This window comes from Protopterus annectens, chromosome 10.part0 (assembly GCF_019279795.1).
Source record: "Protopterus annectens isolate FY-2018-M chromosome 10.part0, PAN1.0, whole genome shotgun sequence".
In the NCBI taxonomy this organism is placed as follows: Eukaryota; Metazoa; Chordata; order Ceratodontiformes; family Protopteridae; genus Protopterus; species Protopterus annectens.
Window position 1 is genome coordinate 787,598,617 of NC_056744.1, and position 22,383 is coordinate 787,620,999.

Here is a 22,383-nt window from a genome sequence, read left to right on the forward strand (position 1 = left end):
TCTTTGTTGTTTTGATGTTTTTATTGTCAATCATCTGGATGTCACTGCCCTACACTCATATATACGTGTGTGTGTGTGTGTTTTTGTCTCTGTATTTGTTAACCAGGCTAGATGACTGGCTTGTTTAATTGAAAATCAGCTAATCACACATACTGACTTTTACTTCTGAGTGAGTTTGCAGTACAGCTAGAATAAGGGAGTTTGCCCTTTCCCCACTTAATGTGATCTCAGTATATACAATTAGCTGGGGATGTGGGGTGCATTGTGTCTTGTCCATCTGGACAAAAAGAGTTTAATAGGTTAAGTTTGAAGCATTTCTGTTTGATGATTTCTCTTCTGATATTTTTCTTGATTAATCAAGTAACATACAAAACATTGTCTCAAGGTGATGGCCACTGTTGATGTGATACACAGATGCCATTTAAAAATGGGGAAAAGGGGGTTATGGATGGATGGATATGTAAATTGACTTATACTTAGTTGGCCCATTTTGACAATTCACATGTCATCAAATCACTTGAATAAGCTTAAGCATGACTACAAGGAGTATAAATCCTGTTTTCCCTCTGCTGCATTTTCAGAAATCAGGACCTGATGAACTGTGATAATTATGAATGAGGACTCTTGAACTGACAAAAATGAGTAGACTAATGGACCTTCAGCCATATATCTATATATCTATTGCTATCTATATATCTACTATCTATATATCTATATATCTTTCTATATTTATATCTATATATCTATATCTATATATCTATCTATCTATCTATCTATATATATATATATATATATATATATATATACATACACACACACACACACATACGCACACACACACACACACATACACACATGTATGTGTGTGTGTGTGTGTAAATATATATATATATATATATATATATATATATATATATATAGCTATATACATACATATATATATATATATATATATATATATATATATATATATATATATATTGGTTTGTCTGCATTTCATCATATGTCCATTTAGTCGACAAGTGCTAGGGATGGCACTTTATATCGAATGCAGGATTAGCCAAAGAGTCAAAATATAGAGCAAATGTTTCTTCGAGAAAGGTGAGTGGGGTTGGGGGGTGAGAACATTTCTGTGTATGTGTTTGAGAATCAGGTTTAGTGTCAGGTATAAGTGAGGAGATAGGTTTTGTATGTGTGTGTGTGTGTGTGTGTGTATTTTAGGGTTAGGATCAGGGTTAGGTAAATGAATAAATGTGTTGTTAGTGTGTGTGTTTGTATGCCTGATATGTCTTGTGTAGTGGCAATGTTACAGGAACTTTTTTATTAAGGTAAGGTATGGGGTTAAGGTTGGGGGAAAGGGCAGAGCTAGGGTTAGCACCCAGGTGGTACAGGGAGAGTGAAGCCCATCTTAGTAATGGGTGATAACCTTAACCCTAATGCTGTTCCTTATCCAAGCTTAACCCTACACCTTACCTTAATAAAAATCTGCCTGTAACGCTGCCACTATTCAGATGAATTTGTGTGTAGAGTTATGTGGGATTTTAGTATGAAGATCTGGAAGAAAACACCTTTTCTTTCTTGATCTTTTGTAAGTTCGACATTTAGGGTGTTTAGTATTCTGTGTAGTCAAACTTCTTAATGGCGGTTTTTAATCATGACATGAAGAACATTCGATCATATAGAGGACAACCATATAGCTATCTATGTGTGTGTATATATATATATATATATATATATATATATATATATATATACATATATATATATATATATATATATATATATATATATGGGTCTAGTTTGATTCACTGAAAACTCATTTCACTGAATTTCAATTCACCATCAAAAAATCGCTGAAAGTTCAAATCACTGAAAACTCATTTCACTGAATCACATTTCACTGAATGTAAGTACAGTTGGGCAAATAAAACATATATGTCCTTTTCCCCACTGTAGTGCGATCCTGGAGTTAGCATATATAGTTAGGGGGGTTGTAGGGGCACAGCCCCCCCATATTGGGATGTGTGGGAGGGCATAGCCCCCACCTACTTAGCTTTTATATTTATGAATCTAATTTCACTGAAAGCTAACAATATAAAACCAAATGTAGGTAAGGGGTATGCCCCCCACACTCCTCAATGTGGGGGGCTGTGCCCCGGTAACTATATATACTAACTCCAGGATCACACTACAGTGGGGAAAAGGGCATATGTTTTATAAGCTCAACTGTACTTACATTCAGTGAAATGTGATACAGTGAAATGTGATTCAGTGAAATAAGTTTACAGTGATTTGAGCTTTCATCGATTTGGTGTGAGTGTTTTGAAATTCAGTGAAATGAGTTTTCGGTGAATCAAAGTAGACCCATTTATTTATATATATATATATATATATATATATATATATAGCATATATTTGGGATATGGTATGCAATATCAAAGGCTTTTGGGTTTCTAATATCATTCCTAAGTCAAGGTCTGATTAAAGTTCATGAAATTAGTATTGTTTTAGCCATTGATGTTAGCCAAAAGTGCTCTTTGCACTACCTATAATGTGCCCAGAACTGAATCCTTCTGTAATTCATACAGAATTACAGGAACTGGTAGCACATCTAAGTATGACTGTAAATTATTTTTTATTAGATTCTTAGAAATTTCTTGGAGCATTGAAAAAGGAGAAATGGCAGGACAGTTTGACATTCCTTACTATAGATATAAAAGACCTATTTACAGTGATACCCAAAAGAAAGGGTTTAGAATTTTTTGAAGAAGCATTAATTTCCTATTTAAAACTAGGGCACCACAAGATTAATTTGGTATGTGAAATGATGAGTTTAATACTGGAAAATAATTTTATTTTCTTTGAGGGAGAGTATTACCAACAAATTCGTGGAGGAGCAATGGGGGGCAGCTTGTGCTTTTGGGATGGGAGTCCATTTATGTATTCAACAGCCCCTTCTGGAATAAGATACAGCTTTATTCCAGGTTTTTGGATGATATCTTTATTTTATGGAAGGGTGCACAGGAAGAAATAGTGGATTTTGTGACATATTTGGGTGAAACTACAGAATTTTTAGAGTTCACATATAATTTCAATGCTGAAAGTATTAATTACTTGGCTGTACAAATAATAAAAGATCTAGATGGATTTAGATCCCAAATATATACAAAGGATAAATTTTGTAATACATATTTGCATTTTGGGAGTAACCACCCCACAGCACAAAAAAGAAGCATAGTTAAGGGACAAGCAGTGAGGGTAGCGAGAATGACATCAAACCATGAAGATATGTATGAGGAGTTAAATAAAATACAAACAATGTTTGAGGAAAGAGGATATCCTAAGGAATTGGTCAAGGAAATAATTGTAGAAGTGCATAACAAGTGGGGTATAGTATACCTGCCTTTGTTAGGGGTGGGACTACAGAAAAATTATGATGCTTTAAACTTAGAAACTGGCAAATACAAAAGAGCATGTGTGTTGGAATTCAATTATTTAACAACTGAAGTTAAAAAGACCCTACAAAAGAACTGGAGTATTTTTAAAACCAACAAGGAGATATACCAAAGGGTAGGTGCAACCCCCAAATTTGTGAATAAAACTAGATTTAATCTTAAAAGCCTGTTAGAACATAAGTTGGAACCCAGAATTAAGACAACTATAGGAAGAAGACCGTGTGGTAGCTGTAGACAATGTTCTTTTATAAATAAAGAGAACCACATTATTTTGGACAACAGAATGAAAAGTAGGATATAGTTTGTTAAAAGGAGTTGTCTTAGCAAGGGAGTTGTATACTTAGCAGTTTGCAACTCATGTTCAGGATTCTATCTGGGAAAGACCAAACAAGCTTTGAGGAATAGAATGTATGAACATGGAAATGACATTAAAAATAAAAAGTTAACTAGTTCATTATATAAACACTTACTACTATGTTACCAATTCAATAAGTTTTTATTTGCTTTTTTGGAACAGGTTAAGCCTAACCCCCTGGTGACTGGAAAAATCTCTTGAAGAAGAGGGAAACCCAGTGGCAATTTAAAACAGCAGCCATGTTCCTCCTTGGTTTAAATGAAAGCATTTCAATAGCCCCATGTGTTGCAAAAGAAAGCTAATAAAATGTAAGAGTATAACATAAATTAATATATATTCATAACAATATATATATATATATATATATATATATATATATATATATATATATATATATATATATATATTTATATATATATATATATATATATATATATATATATATATATATATATATATATATATATATAAAATTGTTTTGTAACATAGTATGTTGGAACATTTCAGTTCCAGCATTTTATTTATAAATCAGTTGAGTACAATATTTTAAAGTTTTATAAAAATAAGTGGATATATGTTTTAGATGAAATGTAATTAATGATTTAGAATGTAATTGGTTATTATTATGTTAATTGCTTTGTATTTGTGATTGGTTCATATTTTTTATAAAAAAGTGGATGTTTAGAAAGAAGTTTATTCTGATGAAGGCTATATGTTGTAGCCAAAAACGTTTAATCTGGTTGCAGTAATAAAATACATTTGGATTTTATATATGGCCTGGTATTTGTGTAACTTATTATCTTTTTATTAGATCTGTTTCTCCTATTAATATTGGACCTGTCTGGGCATCTTTTTTCCACACTGCTCTCATTTCTGCCTACCAATCCTGTATTTTATGACTTTGTGTCTCTGTACATAAAACACTGTAATCACTTGGTGTAACAATTTCAATGACTAATGCTACTTTTGCCTTTTTTCATGGACTACTATACCTGTTTACTTGCATTTATTTTTTTGAACTGTTGGTAATGAATGATCCATGTGACATAAACTTCATCACTGTTTACAATTCTTTGTGATTCATGTTTCTAGTGCTTGTCATCTGCTTCAATATTGGAGTATTTGCACAATCCTCAGTGCAACACTGTTGCCACATTATTAAACCTTTCAGTAAACATGGTCTCAGTATATATATCCCACCCAGCAATAACATATGCAACTGTTTCCAGTGCTTTTTAAAGAATCGCCATTTGTCTGTTTCTCCTATACATTCAATGGACTTTGTATATCAACATGTACATAGTCCACTACCCTGGACCACCAATGCTAACCTTTCAACCTTTGGTTTCAGTTCACCTCTCCTTAACCATTCCTGTGTCAAATTCTGAATGACATGTTTGTTCCAGAAGGTCTCTGTACTTGCCACAGCTCTTCCCTTCTCACCTGATCCTCCTCCTTATATTCTTTTTTTTTGGGACATTCAGTTGCTATCTGATTTTTTTTCGACTTTTTGTTTGATTTCCATTGCCGCTTGACACTGATATGCTTCTGCTAAACTAAGCTGGGATGTCATCTCAGACTTCTCCTCATGTTTTAAAACTTTCACTATGTTTGGATATGTTTGGATCTGGTAAGGTCAGCAGATATGTATGCAGTATACACAAATTGTTATATATCATTTGATAAGCTTGAAGCATTTTTCTTGTTTTCCTGTCTTACTGATTTAATACCATTTGGAGCCAGTCAGTAACTCCAAAACTGTAAGTTAGAACAGCCAAGGCAGTTTTTTGTATTAGTTTCAATCTTGTGAAGTACTTCTAAGTTTTATTGACATTTGTTCATGTTTTATTGATGATTCTTCATCAATTCTTAAATATGTATACACTCCCTCCTGCTCAAGTTCCTTTATATCACATTTCTATCCCAGATTTATATTTTCTTGGGACTGCAATTTTCCTGCTTTAAACATTGCTTTTGCTCACATCAAGACTGAATGACATTCTTATATCATCTCAGAAAGTTTTAATCACTTTAAGTTGTGCTTTCAACTCCTCATTTAATGCACTATGCAGTCTTAAGTTATCCACAAAAACAGATGAAAAACCTTTAAGTAAGATTGTTTTTTTCTGGTAGCCAAATTGTAACCGTGGCCTAATCTGTTAATAAATAGCTTAATGGTTTATGGGCATGACAAAAAAGCAGCAGGAGCAAAGAAAAACCCTGGAATATTCCCCTTTGAATTTTTATCCCTGGGATAATAATTTGCCTCTTGTGATGCTTAACTGCAAAGTGGTGTGCCACTGCTTCATGGTCTTTGTAAATTCATTGACCAATGTAGGATGCATCTTATACATCTGTAAGCACTCCTTTGTTTATGAATGTGGTATGCTGTCAAATGCTGTTTTGTAATCTGTCCATGACCTACTTAGATTGTTCCCATTTTTTACAATTCTCTATTATGGCTTTATTAAGCAATAAATGATCATTTGTTCCATAGGACTTTCTTTTGTTATCCTTTTTTTTCTGTTGCCATAGGCTCATTCACGCATGTCTCCATGCAGAAGACGCTCTAGCTGAGAATCGAAACGGACAGCGTCTTACTGTGAGGCGACAATGCTACCACAGCACCACCACCGCGGGTCATCTTAGTAATACCTGCTACCCCCTAATCGTAACCCTGTAGCGTAGGAAAAACTCTTTCTGTAGCACTGTCGCTAAATAAGACAGGCTCACATAGACAAATCACATGCTCCAACACAGCATTAAATCTATCCCCTTACTCATCCCTAACCCTGCCCTGCACACACTCACACAACACTAAATCTATCCTCTTACCTAACTCTTACCTTAACCCTAGCCCACATAAAGTCACACATCACCAAATCTATGCCCCTACCTAATACCAATCCATGTATGATTACGCAGCACTAGATATGTCCCCTTACATAAACTTTACCTTAACTCATACAAGTGTGCACACACTCCAAGTCTCTAATGCCAGACCCCACATACCTCCATACACAAACCATTCCATTCAGCAAACCCACACCTCGACGTAGATGATATTCGCACGACACAACAAGTGACCACTTGCACATTCAGAGCACATATTCAGCATGCATACAATTTGACCACATAGCATGTGGCCAGTTTTATACATATAGGTAAATAGATAGGCAGATAGATAGAGATAGTTACACACTTACATAAGGCACACACATACACATACACATACATGGCACATACTCCTCCATCCACTCACATTTCCAATTACTCCCCATTGTTACCCCATTGTTACCCCAGTGTTAAAGATGCCTGTTCTTTAGTAAATAGTCTCATACGATTCACTTTTCCCTTGCTTATCGTTATTTTTCTCTGTCAGTTTCACTCCAAAATATTTTAATGAAATCTGTATAAATACCTGGCCAAATAGCAATGGAGAGACTATAGCATCCATATAGAACTGCCTGAGAACACAATTGTAAGACTTCCCTTTCCTCACATTCCTCATCTTAACAAAGGTCCTTAATTGTTTTTATTTTATTTATTTCATTTTATTAAACATTTGTTTTTTTTTTTTTTATTTAACATTTGTTAACCGGGAAAGTCCGACTTTGAACAAAACCAATTTTCAGTGGAGGCCTGGGGAGAAATGCTCCAGATGCATGTCTTTAATAATATATAATAATGATTGCTGTAGGGAAATTCACTCCAACGCCATTATATATTGTTAAGTCCTACAAAAATTCTACTTACCCAAAGAACTGAACAGTTTTGTAGTCAGCCAATGGCCAGTCAAGGGAATCAATGAGGGGCTACTAAAATATTTAATGTATATCCTTTTCCAGTAAATGCACATTTGAATTGCCCCTTGACACACACATTTTTTCCAACATACTTTCTTCTTTCTGCTGGAATTCAGTCTGATCACCCCATAAACCAAACACAGACACAAAGTTTAAAAGCATTGACTGCAGAATACTTGATTCCTTCCAACATTTTATTTTTCCTGCTACAGTGTGTGGAAAGTAATGATTCATCATCCTGCCATGCTGTGGTACAACAAGTCTGATATTGGCCATCATCCTTGTGCGACTTCATAAACTTTTAGTATTTTCTAATTTTTACTTTTGAAATTGTTCTTGAACCTCGACTAAAGTGTTCTTTTAGCCAGGACACATTCTTTCTCCTATAGAGCTGATTATATTTTATTTATATTGCACCATTTCTGTATTTTGATATATTGAATTAAAATTGCATCTTAAACTAACTGGACCAAAAGTCTTTAATAAAGACTTGGTTTATTTCTCTGTTCATAATACCATTTATATTATACTTGCATCCATGCAGTACTACCCCAAACCTCACAATATCATGTAAACCTTTTTTGACATAATAGGTTCATAGGTTCATAGGTAGGTACTAGACTACTGGCCCTAGGGCCTATACAAGCCTAGCCAAAAAGTTACCTTGGCTTTCGCCACCCAAGAAAATTATTTTCCTGTGCCCCTGTCAAGCAGAACCACAGAAGTGATTCCTGGGGTGAATTTCCTATTACTCATCCAATCATCAAGAATTTTCTTGAAGAGTACTAATGAGGAGCTCTGTTTGTTCCAGAGTATGGGAAGCCTCTGGGACAGGAATCTATCCCTCCAGCATGTTCTGTTTATTGTGGTGACAAGGTTTAGGTCCCTAGAGCATGTAGCTCAGAGGGATTGGGATTTCTTTAAGTGGAGCATGTCCAACAGCTCTGGGTTTGACATAGCTTTGTATGTTAGGCAAAGATCACCTCTGAGTAGGAGATATGCGATGGAGTAAAGCTGGAGTTTTTTGAGGCGGTCTGCATAAGGCATCTGTTTGAGGCCAGTAATCCTCTTTGTGCGGTATTTTTGCGGCCTTTCCAGTTGTTGTAGATGTCTTGTGAGGTACATACCAAAAGGGGCGTTGTACTCTATAATGGGTCTAATGAGTGATGAGTAGAGGGGAACAATGACTTCTTTTTTTCTGGATGAGAAACATTTTGTGATGAGGTGTGCCACGTAGAAGGATTTCCTGACTACTGTGGTGATGTGATTATCAAAGGAGAGACTACTGTCCACCTGTGTCCCGATGTTTCTTATCACACTTTTGGTGTTAAGTAGACTACCACCTATGTGGTAGTTCATGGGTACTGAGTTTTTACCAAAGGGGATGACAATGCACTTTTTGGCATTAAGCTTGAGACCATGTCTTTGACACCAGGCATCTGTCTCAGTGAGGCCCTTTTGTAGGATGTCCACATCGTTAGGAGTTTTGATTATGGCTCCTAGTTTGCAGTCATCTGTGAATTTAGTTAGCCAAAGACATTCTGTGTTAGTCTGTACTTCAGAGAAGTAGATACCAAACAGGAGAGGACCCAGGACTGAACCCTGTGGTACTCCACTTGTCACTGGTCTGAAGTCTGATTTGGAGTCTGCTACTTTCACAGTGTGGGTTCTGTCAGTAAGCCAGTTGGCAACCCATCTTGTGACATAGGGATTTATACCTAGTTTAGTGAGTTTATCTATAATTCCAGAATGGGGGATGGTGTTGAATGCCTTGGTGAGATCTAGATATGCTGTGTGAACCACCTTACCCTCATCTATGGCTTTGGTGACTACTTCAAAGAAGTCTATCAGGTTTAGGAGACATGATCTGCCTTTTACAAACACAAACTGTGTGGGGTCCAGAGTTTGGAGATCTCCAATGTCTTTGTTTATGAGTTCCATGATGATACATTCCATGGCCTTGCAGACGAGGATCATCAGGCTAATGGGGCGGTAGTTCCTGGGGTTTGTTGTGGCCCCTCCCTTTGTGGAGTAGGATAACTGCCACGGTGCACCATTCAATGGGCACAAAGCCTGAGGTGAGGCTATGATTGAACATGGCACTTAGGTGGGGTGCCAGTTCATTCTGTAGTTCATGTAGAAGGCAGCCTGGGATGTTGTCAGGTCCCATGGATGCTGTGTTGTGTTCTTGGCTTTGGAGAGTATGTTTTTTACCTGTACAGCCGTGATTACAGGAACTTTGCATTCTTCCGGTATAAAGATGGGCCCTTTAGGGGGTAAGAGGTTGGTAAAGTTAGCACTGAACCTATCTGCCAGGATGTTGGCAATATCAGTTGGTTCTGTATATTTAGTGTCATTGTGCTGTAGCTCAGAGCAGATCTGAGTGTTGCCATTGAAATTCTTGACATAGCTATAAAATGCTTTGTGACTGTCTTTAGAATCAGTGGCAATTTTGTTTTCATAACTAACTTTGGAGGATTTTATGAGGGATCTCAGCTTCTTACGGAGGCTGACCAGGGAGTTCATCCAATCGTGGGATTTTACTCTTTTTTGCAACAGTTTCTTTCTTCTTTTGTAGAGTTTGTTTATGGCAGAAGACCACCAGATTGGCTTCCTTTTTTTGGAGGATAGCATCTTGGTTCTGTTAGGGATAGCACGATCCATGCACTCATGTAAGTGCTTATAAAGTGCATTTGTGTAGGATTCAGCAGTCGTACCTCTATCGTCCATCTGCATGGGTGTCGTGAAGTTTGCCATTTCTGTCTTAAGAAGCGTGAAGTTGGCTTTGGAAAAAAAATTTTATGGTTGTTTTCCTAATGGGGGGTGGGAGAGGGATGTGGATGTTTAGGGTGATTAGCTTGTGGTCGGATCTGAACAATGAGGAGCTGACCTCTGGTGTGGAACACCGGTCACCCATGTTGGTGATGACCAGGTCTAGGATATTGCTGCCCCTGGTGGGGGTGTGGATAAGTTGATCCAAGGTGTTGGTACATGAGTAGTTTTCCCAGTTAATAGTAGGGTAGTTGATATCGCCCATTATTAGAGTGTTGGGTTGTACCTTAATATTTTCCAGTGTATCAAGAAAAGAGGAGTGGGAATCCTGGGGCATGATGGGGGGGGGGTCTGTAGCAAGCTACAATTTGGATTGCAGTTTTGCCCAGAGTTAGTTGAACTTGGATAATCTCGGATAAATTATGCTGAACAACTAGCTTGGAGGTGTGGGTATCCTTAATTAATATGGACACGCCTCCACCTTTAGTGTTTCGGTCCGGGTTTGGTGGCCGAAAGGTGTGGTATGAATTATAGCTTGGTAATGCAGGGGTGCTCTCTGAAGCTTTGAACCAGGTCTCTGTCACTGCACAGATGCCAATGTTCTCCATTTTAAGGAGTGCCTCGAGTGAGTGCATTTTGAGGTTTAGACTTCTAGCATTGAGTAGCATTACCCTCAGATTTTGCTTGCTTGTACCTATTACGGTGGTGAATTTGTCATTTGAACCTTGCCTAAAAAAGGCACTATAGGGGTGGCAAGAGCCTTTGCCGGTATCCGGAATCCCAAGGGCGACAGGTGCAGGCCATCTCTGGCAAAGCAGCGTGGTCTGTCGATCATGTCATCCCAGGCAGACAGATACTGGATTCCCTTAGAGTGACACCAGAAGCTTAGCCAATTGTTAAAGTCAATCATTTTGTCCTTGTACTGTGGTGTCATTCTGGGTGATGGCAGGATGCTACTCAGGGCTAGGGTCATACCTGCCTGGGGTACAAGATCGGAGAGCTCCTCCATGTCTCTTTTCATGTAGTCCAGGGAGGTACGTCTCAGGTCATTCACACCAACATGGACAATGACAGAGTCATATTTGTACTTGTTGTGGAGTGACCCGAGTGCTTTTCTTACTTTTCCTTAATGTCAGGATCATCGTGATTGTTTTGTTTAAAACACTTGCTCCTGATTTGTACCTTTCTGTATTGAGGTCATATAGTTATTATGAAAGGATGACTTATTTAGTAGTTTCTTTTTTCCTGCAAAAGTCATAGGCTTCTGAGAATCTTAGTCCGCAGATTTCTGTCCTCTCCTGATTTTTTTTCCATTTCTGCTTCCTGCTTTCCATTTTTATTAAAGCTTTATTACTAACCTGCCCCCTTTCTCCACTATTTGCAATATTATCTAAGTTGTCCCCTTTTGCCTGTATGTTGTACCAACTATGCCTTCTTTATGCTTTCCCATATGCATTCCTGAGGAGCGCTTCTTTTATAGACACACAGAGTACCGGCTTCTAAGAGAACATTAAACAGCTATCACATTTCTCACTTCTATACTAGAAATTCACATAGCTGATTCCCACATTTCTGAAAATTGTAGATCACCTTGGACAAAATATAATGCAACCATCCAGTTCTTAAAGTATAATGATGGAAAGGTTTTCTGTATAGATAGATAGATAGATAGATAAATAGATAGATAGATAGACAGATAGATAGATAGACAGACAGATAGATAGATAGATAGATAGATAGATAGATAGATAAAGAGAGAGATAGATAGACAGACAGATAGATAGATAGATAGATAGATAGATAGATAGATAGATAGATAGATAGATAAAGAGAGAGATAGACAGATAGATAGATAGATATATATATATAGATAGAGAGATAGAGAGATAGATAGATAGATAGATAGATAGATAGATAGATAGATAAAGAGAGAGATAGATAGATAGATAGATAGATAGATAGATAGATAGATAGATAGATAGATAGTTAGATAAACCATGATTTTATTTTTTATGTTCCAGCTTGCTATGCCAACCCAAATTTCAAAAAGAATGGAATTAGTCTTTCTAAAATAAAAATATTTGAAGAAACCACTGAACCATGTTACAGACTTTAAAGCCTTAATTTCTGCACAGTACTGCTATATCCATTGTCATTAGCTTTAATGCAATTATTGCATGTTTCAACCACATTTCATGTCCTTTAATATTTTTCCCAGAATTACTCCAGGAGATACAGAGCCTTTAAAAGGTGTATATGCATAACCCTTCCAACATGAATTAATTTTTATAGGTTAGTGACTTAAATATAAATTCACTCATACATTATAGAGCTTCTCCCTCTCATCTATATATAAGGTATATCTGGTAAAATAATACATCGTGTGTGGATAAAACATGTATGTCTTTATTTCATACACTGAAAGCAACACAAGGCTATAAGGCTGAAGCACTAGTTTCAGTGCAAGATATAAAGGCATAGTTGTTTTATTCACTGTTTATCGTTTCAGTGAACTACAACTTTTGCTTGTAATTTGTGACTGCGTCACAAAGTGTTGTATTAGGTATGACACACCTCACTGATCTTTTGTGATAACTCTGTTACCGTTCTCATTATGTCAGAAAAGGACACGATAAATCTCATACTCTTGCCTTAAACATTAACTGCAGGATGTTACTTTAGGAACACCAGGATGCATTACTCATCTGTAATGAGTTAACAAACAAACCAGAAACACAGATTGCCTGTCTTATATGTATCTCTTCATTCATTACAGTGAGGTGACCTATATTTCTATATATAATTTATTTATGCATTTATTTATTCTTTTGATAACCATCTGGGTGAGCTGGTTATCAAACCCTTTCAGTCACATTACAAGAGTAAAAATAAAAACAACATGCAAAATAGTAACATACAAAGTATAGACAGTATTAATAAAACAGTTTGAGATGCAAATGTATACAATTATGAGTATTGCATAAAGGTAACTGACAGATAAAAATATTATATAACAGTAACATGATTTGGTATAACAGTGTCCCTAAACCATGAACACTCGGCTTCATTGTGAAGGTGAGCCTTTTTGAATTCAAATAAGTATAGGAGATGCTTGTGGTTCACCAATGTTTAGTGTAAAAATGTCATGGAGTAGTTATTATCAAATACCTGAAATGACCTAATGTTTAATGAATTTGAGAAAAGGTAACTGAGTTGTCTTGCTAATTTATGGCATACAAAGCTGTGCTCAACTGTCCCAAAGGCCCTAATCATATTAAGGAAAACATCACTGGTCAGGAGACTAACATTAGTATTGCTACAGATGTTACCTTTTGAGGTAAGCAGGGCTATTATGTATGACAGGTCTTTGGTCACAAAACAAACCAGAGGTATTATTTTGTGTAAGGAGATGCTTGTCTAGTATTTTATCAAATATTTTAGTAATAAGAAAGATTTAAGACAGACCTGTAGAATCATGATCTGAAGTTTTAGGTAGTGGAATAATGACTATATGTTTGAATGTACTGGAAGTTAATGATGGGTTAAAGATATGCGTTAATGGCATTTTGAATATTTCTGCTGCTTTTTTAAGGATTGTAGGATACAGTTTAATAAGGGTGAGATGGTGATAGGTTGATTGAGAGGGATTTCAGTGGCTCTAGAGGCATAAAAGTAATTAATTAGGGGTGGGTTGGAATGGTGGTAGGGCAGAGTCTGAGTATAATGAAACCACAGGTAGAGCAGCAGGCAAGAGCAGGGCTATTGCCCAGCAGTGTCTCTGAAAATAATCAGACACATGTTTGGGTTTAATGGACCTGTCTGTGGACCCAGAGACCTGTAGGACAGCAGAATAGATTCTAAACTAATGATTGTACCGACCTCCCAACTACCCTTACAATGGCAGGGCCCATTAATTTATTTATCAACATTTGATTACCAGGAATGTCCAGCTGGGTAGAATAGCATTTTCAGTGGAGGCCTGGGGGAAAGCTCCAGATTGTTACAAAACATTTTAAGAACAACAATTTTACAATCTTCAAAAATAAAACAAAAACATCTGCAGTTTAAATAATTGTAACAGATTAGACATAAATTAGACATAATATAAAAACATTGATTAAGAATTGATACAAGTTATATGACAATCATTTAATATTTAGAGAAATTTTTGACACTATGTAGAGAAATTAAAGTTATGTTAGTCTAATACAAACAGAAATTGCAATATAACGTGAGAGAAAAACAGGCTTACGTTATATTTAGCGAGAAAGTCAGGGAAGAGAATTTGATAGAAGTCAGGAAGTAAGTGAAGAAGGGAGTGTTATGAGGTATAAGGAGTTAAGATATACTTGTTCACCTTAATGGATATAGCTTTTCCTGGTTTTGAACAAGAACAGAGCCAGATTTTAGCTAAGGAGTCTTTCAGAGTGGTTTTAAAAGACGGAAAGGAAGGCATGGACCTGATGGATACAGGTAAGGCGTCCAAGGCCTTAGCAACCTTATAAGAGTATAGACAATGCTCAGCAGATTTGATAGGTTTGTAGAGAGACAAGGAGTTTCTGGTCACTGCATCGCAATGACCGATTGGGAACATAGTTCTGTAGAATGTTCTTAGTGCTGGACAGGCAGATGGATGCTGGATAATTTTATAGGTGGTAAGAAGCTGTGTATATGTTAGTTGATGTGGCAGTTATAACCAATTTAGGCTTATTAGTGCTATGCAGTGTGGAGTATTTGCTGCAAATTTGGCAACTTTGTTATAGCATTGCTCATGTTTCAATTTTTGCGAGGCCTGGAGGTTAGTAAAAATGTGAGCACAATAAAGAAGAGCGGGGAGGTGATAGATAATGGAAAGCGTAATCTTAGTTGTGTCAGTGAGAACGTTTTTGGCTCTATAAAGAATCCCTAGTTTATTATTAGTTTTTCTTATGCAATTCGAAAGTAAGAAACTACACACTTTTACTGTAAGAGGATGGATACTGCACTGGAATTGCTATTGTTCTTGAAACAGTAGAAAGCCTGTTCTGTAATAGGGACAGGTGAAATAAAGAAGCAATTGGCAAGGGGAAAAGGCTAACACCAGGCAAGATGAGTTAAATTAGTTTGTTTTAAAGTATTTTATGGTGTTTGTTCAATCCTAAAAAATTGTTCCATAAACACAACGTAAATTATGAAAATTCAATCAGATGCTTTGATTTCAAGATAGAAAAATGTTAAACAACGCTTGCTACCTAGGCTGACTTACTAAGAATGCTGCAAGGGATGGGATGAGATTTTTAGCTTCTGGCTCATGCTTTCTCCTGATGCAGTAGAAAAAAAAAAGAATGCCAGCCACAGGACTAAAGTGATCCTAGTTCTTGGCTATTAAAATAGAGCAGTCAAAGGGTCACAAAACCTTATCTTGGTAAGGGAGTTATGGACACATTGCAATTCACAATAAATATCAAATCTGATTATTTAATTCAGTGTTGTTAAGAAACATTGTTTAAAGATGGATGGTTTCTGCAGGTCAAAAAGGGATTGCCAAGAATAATTATAAAAGGTATATACAAAAGCTTGTAGAGTTAATTAACCTAATCTAGCAGTTGATCAATCTCTCTACTCATGTACTGTTGCTAAAACATGAAATTCCCTACCCAGCTCTATCAGAACTGTTTCCAATCACATATCCTTCAAAAAGCCTCTAAAACAGCATCTCTTAGCCCTATGGCAATGTACATGTGGCTACGACTACAGAGCATCTTCCCCACCTGATCTCACTAACTTTTTTCTCCCCTCTGCTTAACAGTTATGCAACTATCTTCACTCTACAGTATACAGAGCAGATGATATATTATACTTTGTATATCTTGTGTATAATGTATACTGCCTTTGTTATTCTAGCTAGAAATTTATGACAAGATTGTATGTCTGTTTTTTTAAGTTCAAAAAGAAAATGATGAGTGCACCATGGGCTACAACGTAATTTCCGATAAAGTATCACCAAAGCTTCGTAAAAAATCAGTAGATCGCGTTTATTGTAAAAACAAACAAAACAAACAAAAAAACTGCAGTAAAATGAGCAATTTCGCGTTGTACATCAACGCTTCATCAGACATAGATGCAGTAAAACCTACCCCACCCTAAATACAAAAAGCTTCATGACATTTAAACATTATGCTACTTGTAGATCTGTAAACCTCATATATGTAGCCGAGTGTCAACTATGCCACAAATTTTACGTTGGCATGACGACCAGGTCGCTAAGGGAGCGTGTCAGAGAGCACATTTATGCCATCACAAGAGGCAATATTCTGAATGCCTTGGCAAAACACGTAGTGGAACAAGGCAATACACATAATTTTAAATTTCAGGTTTTAGAATTAGTTGTTAAAAACAGCAGATTGGGTAATTTTAAAAATAAAACAGAAGAAAGAGAAGGCAAATGGATCCTGAAACTACAAGCCCACAGGTTTGGGCTTAATGATAAATTTTCCATTAAGCCTTTCCTGACATCTAGACCTCTTAAGCATTGAATTCAACTTTTTATTTTTAATTAATACTGGATTCTTAATGCCTTATATTGTTTGGCTGTTTACACTAATTAAAGCTGTGATGTCATGAAGCTTTTTGTATTTAGGGTGGGGTAGGTTTTACTGCATTTATGTCTGATGAAGCGTTGATGTACAACGCGAAAGCGCTCATTTTACTGCAGTTTTTTTGTTTGTTTTGTTTGTTTTTACAATAAATGCGATCTACTGTGAAAAAATTACATGGAGCTGCTTACTGCTTGGTGTGATGGATTTGCAGTGTTCTTATGACACTCAGTCTTGCTGGCTAGATTCTGCTAAAATTCAAAGTCTGATTATATTTGCATTCACAGTCTGTTGCATACAGAAACTTGCAGAATATACACTGATGAGAGAATATACTTTGCAGCATCAACTTTAAAGAGCAGTAACAAATAACTTTTTATAATAAATCAAACGAAACCACGTTGCAGCTTAAAAGTACTGTTCCAACTTTACTTCTCATATAGTACAGATGATGTGAGAGATATAACATTTACCTCAGAACACCAAATGTGTTCCTACCATATCCCTAAACAACTGGATTTATACAGCTCTTTATATACTCTTTTTAAACATATTTTGGAGAATTGCTTATCCTGTAGAAACAATACTAAACTTCCTTGTTTAACAATGTCTTGTAAGAGACCAGCTTTTCTGACAGTGTGAATATCCTGTAACAGTGTCCTGATGTCCATGTAGAAAAACATATTTTTGAGGAAACACATTGTCCTGTATTCTATTTGAATCTGTGTATAGAAACATGTGTTCTTATGTCAATGCTGATAAGCATATCCTGTTTTTTATGAAGAAAAACATATTTTTGAGAAAACACATTGTCAGAGATCAGCTTTTCTGACAGTGTGAACATCCTGTATTTTATTTGGATCTTTGTATAAAAAACATCTGTTATCCTGTTTTTCCATGCAGAATAACATGTCATTGTTCTTTAAAAGCAGATTTTGCATTTTTGTTCTTGCATACATCCTGTTTTGAGTCTGTAAGGGAAAAATGTCCATTCTTTAAAAGCAGATTTTGTATTTTTGCTCTTGCATACATCCTGTTTTGAGTCTGTCCATTCTTTAAAAGCAGATTTTGTATTTTTGCTCTTGCATACATCCTGTTTTGAGTCTGTAAGGGAAAAATGTCCATTCAGCAGATTCCTTTTCCAAGCCATGGTAATTTAGTATGGATGCTGATTACATATTACTAAACTCTATTTCTACATTTAAGCAAGCTTTATCTTATACATTATTTATGTTGCATAATTGCAGCAAAATTACTTTCAACCTTAGTATATTGTTGAGCACACTCTAACAATTCCGTCTTTTTATTTTAAACTAGAGAAATAAATTCAGCATTATTTGGTAATACTTTTCATTATGACAATTAACAACAGTAACTTGACTAGCTTTTGCTAAGCAGACTTTAATACATGTAAATAATATGCAACCAAGCATTATAATAACAATAAAAGAAATTAAAAATACAGTGATTTTTCCTGTCCATCCTGTAAATAGATTACTAAACCATTCACTCCAGTCATCATTCCAGTTTTTTCTAGTATGTTGAGATACTTGTGCAATCACTTCTAAATGTGCTTTTACAGATTCTGTTTTGTCTGGAATAAATGTACAACATTGTTCTCCTATTAAAGCACATGTACCCCTTGTGATGCTAATATGTAATCTAATGCCATTCGATTTTGCAAAACCATAGTTCGTATTGCTGTCATTTCGACAGTAATGTCAAGGACTGCATTGAAAGTGGCATTTGCCAATACCTCAACTAGTTTAGATAGTTTTCTCAGTTCCCAGATGGCTTTTGCAGCCCGTACCAAGGAAAATACCTGCTCCAGAGATTACATCATCTCCTAAATCCATATCTTTTAATTTAATATAATCAAGATTTTGATGATATATACGTGATGTATCTAAGGTGTCTACTGGATTTTCTGGACTTTCAATTACAGGTAATATATCCCTTTTCTTTTTTGTATTCCTAATGTTTCCTTTTGGTAACTCTTTTACATGATGCATTGCTGGTACCACTAATCCTATATAACAGGTGCCATCCCATCCCTTTGGTAACCATTTATAAGCATATTTACCACAGATGTAATATAACCCAAATGATAGAGCAACACTGCTATTTACCAGACTGCCATTTACTTGCCCCATAATAGGAGTTTTATCATGTACAACTGTAAAGTTTTTATCTGTTTTACTTCTCCAACATGTAATATTAGTTTTACAGTCATTTTTGTCATTTTGTGAAAAGTGAAGTACTGCTGTGTCACTTAATATTAACTGACCCTTAATTGGTATTAAAATAGGAAAACCATGTGAAAATACTCCACGTACTGGTATGTGGTTGTGAAAATTTATCATTTCAATTGTTTGAATACAATTGCTATTACCCACTGGAACAGTTCCATTTTGTTGAAAACATGTGATCCCTGTACTATAGCAGATAACTGTACTCTTGCTTTACGTAATTGTACATTTATAACTTGATCTCCTGTTTCATTTATTAATACTCTCCAACTACTAAGAGAATTTAGTGGAATAGGTATTAGAGGCATTACCCTGTTATTTTTGGTATTAAACTACATACCCAACAATTAGAAACATTCATGCTTTTTGCATACCAACATTGTCTTGCTAAGAAAGTGTTAAAAGATGGTGACCAGTCTTGTTCATTTTTCCACATTTCTTTACTCTCTCTCTTATGTAACTTTACAGTTTGATTAACAGGTTGTAAGTATAATTTAATACTAAGCAATACAATAATAGTTAGTATAATAGCTATTATCAACTTAAAAACCATCCTTTAAATAGAAATTCCATTGTTGAATCATTTTGCCTTTGGTCATCCGAAACTGGATTTCCAAAAGGATGCACTTTAAACCATGTCAGTTTCATTAGGGTTTTCTCTGTTGGAAACCTACAAAAGAATACATTTAATCAGATTTACATTGTTCACTATTTTTTATCATTCTTAGTTGATCTTTATGTACCAACATTGTTCTGTTTTTCTTTTTCCTTTGATTTTGTACACTAATGGTCCAATTTGTTCCACTACTTCAAAAGGGCCTTGCCAATTGCTAGCCCATGGTCCTTCCATTTGGAATGTTTTTACCAATACTTTGGTTCCACAGGAAGGTTTTCTTCAGCTGGTATTATTGGCACCTTTTTCCATAGATGGAACGCTTGCTCCCTTGCATTATAGTCACATATACTAGTAAGTTGTTTTAGCCATTCCTGATGTTTGCTAATTTCTAGCATGGGCCTACCATTAGGTAAATCTGGATCAAATGGTAATTGTATGGGCATTTTGCCTGTCATTATTTCATATGGGGAAATACCTGTTTTGCTGTTTGGTGTTGCTCGAATACCCATTAAAATACCAGGCAGATGATGTACCCATGTATTGCCCTTTTCCAAGCATGCCTTTTAGACGTTCTTTTAACGTCCGATTCATACGCTCTACAATGCCATTAGATTGTGGATGGTATGGTACATGAAACCTTTGCTGTATGCCTAACAAATTACACATTTGTTTAATGAGATCACTAACAAACTGTGGGCCATTGTCTGACTCTATAACCGTGGCCATCCCCAATGACAGAAAATATTTTTCCATAAGGCTTCTGCTGTTGCCTTTGCTGTCATGGTTTTGGTAGGAATTGCTTCTACCCATTTTGAAAAGACGTCCACTACTACTAGTAGATATCTGTAACCTCCCTTTGTTGTTGGTAATGGACCTGCATAATCTATTTGAACTGCATACCATGGCCCATCCGCTGGCTGTACTCGATGTAATTGAGGCCTTTTGCTTTTAGCATTTACCTGAAGACAGATTAAACATTCTTCTATAATCAGTTTGCAGACCTTTTTTAAATTTGGGTTCCAATACTTTTCTTTACAACTGCCCATAACTTATCAGTTCCTATATGGCCCAGTATTTGGTGATTTAACTTGACCAACTGGCGTGCCAACTGAAATGGTACATATGGCAACTGTAACCCTTTGGAGGTCGTGTATGCATAGTACTCCTTTGGTGGTATACCTACCAATCTGCACTGATCAGTTTCTTCTTTTAAGCCCTGTTGTTTTTGTATATTTACAAGGTCTTTCTCTATTGACTCTTTATCTAGCTCTTTTAAGACACTAACTTCTACATTGGCATACTCATATTCTGGAAGTTCTTTTCCATTTTGTGCTGCTTGTTTGGCCAAGGTATCAGCTAACACATTTAATCTGTAAGTTTCACTGGTTGGCTTTTGATGTGCTTTTACTTTTAAGATGCTATACTGTCCTTGCTGTTTTGACATTGTTATAACTTTATATATATCTTTTAATACTTCAGCATGCCGTAATGGTTTACCTACACTATCCACAAATCCTCGTCTTACCCAGGTTTCCATATGTAGTCTTAAAGAATTTACTACATAAGCACTATCTGAAAAAATGTTAATAGGATTGTAATACTTTAGCACATACAATACTGCCTCCAGTTCAGCTCTTTGAGCTGACATATGCCCTGGTAACTTGATTAGTTCAGGAGAACCCAGTTGTGGATTCTCTGGAACTATGGCAAATCCTGTCCAGTATCTGCCTTGGTCCCAATATCGCTCCATCCACAAAGATGGATGGCTTAAAGTGATCAAAATCAGATGCTAAAAATTGCACCTCAGGTGACATTATCTTTTCTAAACAGTTATGCTGTTTTCCTTCATATCCCATATGGTTTGACAAATGGTATTTATCCCCTGTCTGTATAGTAACAGTTTTCATTCCAAAAGTGCCATCCATTTTGCAAAGACTGCCTGACTAATACCATCTGTAATTTTATTCATTTCAAAACTGTCTATCAAAGCTTTTACAGCTTGATGTGGTGTTTGTACTATAATGCTGGAAAATACGGTCAAATATTCAGTTTGTTTAATACCCCAGTAAATGGCTAATAACTGCTGTATACATGGATGGTAACCCAATTCCACTGGAGTCATCTTTCTGCTAAAGAAAGTGACTGGTAATGTTTTTTCCATTCTGTTGTCACTACCATGTGGCCATTCCTATAGTAGTACCACAGACAATGTTTTTTTCCCTGCTGCTGCTTGTAACACAAATGGTAACCTTGGAGTGGGCACTATTAGTTCTGTAGCTTGTGCTAGTTTTATTTTTATCTGTGAAAATGCCTCCTCTTCATGAGATCCCCACTCTAAAAAGGTGGAGTTCTTTTGTTCATGTAACATTTTGTATAGGGGAGCAGCCATGGCTGCATAATCCTCTATAAATTCCCTATTGTAATTCATGATTCCCATGAATTTATGTAAGTCTGCTATAGTCAGTGGCTTTTCCATTTGTAAAATGCCTTGTACACGTACAGGGCAAGGAGATCTTCCTGTTGGTTTTATAATAGTACCTAGAAACTTAACTTTT